General features: G+C 32.7%; 1 non-coding gene across 1 annotated transcript; it reads right to left on the reverse strand.

Annotated features, from left to right (window-relative positions):
• Window positions 1-2,965: 2,965 nt before the first annotated feature.
• TRNAS-GCU (transfer RNA serine (anticodon GCU)) lies at window positions 2,966-3,053 on the reverse strand. Its single transcript has one exon. It is a non-coding gene; the product is annotated as a tRNA-Ser (tRNA).
• Between the last annotated feature and the right edge of the window lie 216 nt (window positions 3,054-3,269).

Here is a 3,269-nt window from a genome sequence, read left to right on the forward strand (position 1 = left end):
ACAGTTCTTGTTGGTTGAGCACCCTTTTCAAGGAAATAGAGAATAGCTGGAACATTTAAACAAGTTTGATTCTTTATCGGATCATAAAAACCTACTTTTTGAAGATCTCTTCCTTCTCTTCGAGATCGAACATCAATTGCAACGATTCGATAGACAGCTTATTGGGATAGATGTAGATAAACAACGCCCCCCCCTAGAAACGTATATGAGGTTTTCTCCTCATACGGCTCGAGAAAATGATTCGAATTTCTGTCGATAATAATAGAAATTAGACTATGACGTGCATTAATTTCCTTACAGAAAAAACAAATTTCATTTATACTCATGACTCAAGTGGGCTAATTTTGCCTGACAAACTTCGAAGGCAAAATCCTTCCAAAATTTTTGAGTCGTCTTTAAACTCTTTTCTTTGTCTCATTTCGAACGAATTGACTTTTATTCCTTATTCTAATCCAACTCTGTTGTTGAGACAATTGAAAATTGTGTTTACTTGTTCTGGAATCCTTTATCTTTGATTTGTGAAATCCTTGGGTTTAGACATTACTTCGGGAATTCCTATTTTTTTCTTTCAAAAGAGTAGCAACATACCCTTTTTTCTTATTTCCTTCGATAAAGCATTTATCTCTTCTATAGAAATCTAATAAGAGGGATTGATTCTGATATACTTTTATTGGACTTTCTTCTTATTTTAACCTTTCGATTTATTTCTATATTAAGGATAGACTGACAAAGTTGGCCTAATTTATTAGTTTTCACTAACCCTAGATTCTTTCCCTTGATAAAAAAAATTCTGTCCTCTCGAGCTCCATCGTGTACTATGTTACTTAAACCCAGCGCAAATTTGGTTCGGAACGAATAGAACAGGCTATGTCGAGCCAAGAGCATTTTCATTACTATGGAAAATGATGGATAGCAAAATCCACAATCGATCATGTCCTTCAAGTCGCACGTTGCTTTCTACCACATCGTTTTAAACGAAGTTTTACCATAACAAACATTCCTCTTTTCATTGCAAAGTGGTATAGAGAATTGATCCAATATGGATGGAATCATGAATAGTCATTGGTTTAGTTTTTTTATACTAATTAAAACTTGCTATCTATGGAGCAATATGGATAAAAGAAAGTAAGTATTTATCCGGGAAGCCTCCGCCAAGATCCAATTTATTTAAACCCATATTAAAATTCTATCATATGAATGAAACATAGTTTGAAAAAGACGACTAAACAAGTTTGCTTAAAACTTATTTATTCTTAAATTTCCACCCTCAACGGATGGCTCGAGATGATCAATCTTGAAGTGAGAAAAGAAGGATTGACTCTTCCTCAATAAATAAACTATCAACCTCCAAAAAAGTTTAATTAATTTAATTACTAGAATTAGAATTCTAGTAGTAATATATTTTTTCAGTACCAAAAACAATTAACTATAATAACTAAATAAACTATTCCAATGAAAAGATTGAAAGTTTTTGGTAGTTATAGAATTCTCGTACTTCTTCAACTCGAATACCAAAAGGAAGAAAAAAATATGACTAAGTGATTTTATAGTAGAGGCATATCCTGAATGTGCTTGATAGATCCCATTTTTTCATGAAAATAAAGATAGTCAATTTGACTGGACTTAAGACTTTATTATGTTTTCTGAGAAAGAATAAGATATCATTATTCTCTTTAATAAACTTTTGTCTCGTACGGAATACTATATGATTTCACCGTTTGTTTCATCAGAAACAATCTGGGACGGAAGGATTCGAACCTCCGAGTAACGGGACCAAAACCCGCTGCCTTACCACTTGGCCACGCCCCATTTCGGGTTTTATGCGACACTAATAAACACTAGTATGTTTATTTGTTATTCGTCAATACCATTTCAATTACATAAAAAAGGAGGGATATTCTCTTGCTAGTATTCTACACATGCGGATAATATAGAATCAAAAAAATGCATTGATCATTACATGGAATTCTATTAAGATATTATATGAAAGTCGAATTTATTCCACTCTCATTTGAGAGTGCGAATACAAGGAGGTATTTTGTGTTTGGGAAAGTCCGAAGAAAAAAGATTTTGAATCTGCCTTTTCCTTCTTTCCCTTAAAAAAATAACTCAAGAAAAATCCAATTATTTACTCTACAAGAATGAAATGCTTGTTATGCCTAATATACTTAGTTTAACCTGTATCTGTTTTAATTCTGTTCTTTATCCTACTAGTTTTTTCTTTGCCAAATTACCCGAAGCTTATGCTATTTTCAATCCAATCGTGGATATTATGCCTGTTATACCTCTATTCTTTTTTCTATTAGCCTTTGTTTGGCAAGCTGCTGTAAGTTTTCGATGAAATCTTTAGTACTCTGTATGCCAAATTGAATGATGTGTTCATTCCAAAAAAATTTTAAAATGGGTAAAAGCCGAGAAGTTTTATATTTTTATATTATGAACCTTCGATTCTAAAATTTAAATTCTTCTACATTGAATGGGTAGCTACAGCAATAAATTTGGATCAGCCTTTCTACTCCCCTGCACCTAGGTTGAGCAGGTACCTAAAGGTACCTACACAATACCTAACCACCTAACCCTATTTTTGCTATTGATAAGAGTGCTTATTATAAAAGAATTCTTGCAATTTTTTTCAAGAATTCTTTTTTGCATTTTTAGGTATAAAAAAAAACCATCCTAGTGGATCCGTGTGGTAAGGAAAAACTGGTAATCTATTCCTTAAAAAAAAATCTTGGAGATTATGTAATGCTTACTCTCAAACTTTTTGTTTATACAGTAGTGATATTCTTTGTTTCACTCTTTATCTTTGGATTCTTATCTAATGACCCAGGACGGAATCCTGGACGCGAGGAGTAAAAATTCAGTTTTTTTTTTTCTTATTGGATTTGTTTCGTACATTTATCTATGAGAAAATCCGGGGGTCAGAATTCTTTCCAATTCGAAAGTCCCAAATGATCCAAGGGAGCGGAAAGAGAGGGATTCGAACCCTCGGTACAAAAAAATTGTACAACGGATTAGCAATCCGCCGCTTTAGTCCACTCAGCCATCTCTCCACGTTCCAAAGCGAAAGGTTTCCGTGATATGATATAGGCAAGAAATAAGAAATAACGGTTGCAAAAAACCCCTTTTTTTTCTTTCAAAAGTCTATAAAAATTATATTGCCAATTCCATTTTAATTATATTCTTTTTTCTTAATGTTAATAAAAAAAGAAGAAAATTCTTGTTTTTTCTTTCTAAAAATCGATATTGGCCGAGAGACAATCAAATAG

The sequence above is a fragment of the Triticum urartu genome, unplaced genomic scaffold (assembly GCF_056163025.1).
Source record: "Triticum urartu cultivar PI428250 unplaced genomic scaffold, HENAU_Tu73 scaffold2, whole genome shotgun sequence".
Lineage (NCBI taxonomy): Eukaryota > Viridiplantae > Streptophyta > Magnoliopsida > Poales > Poaceae > Triticum > Triticum urartu.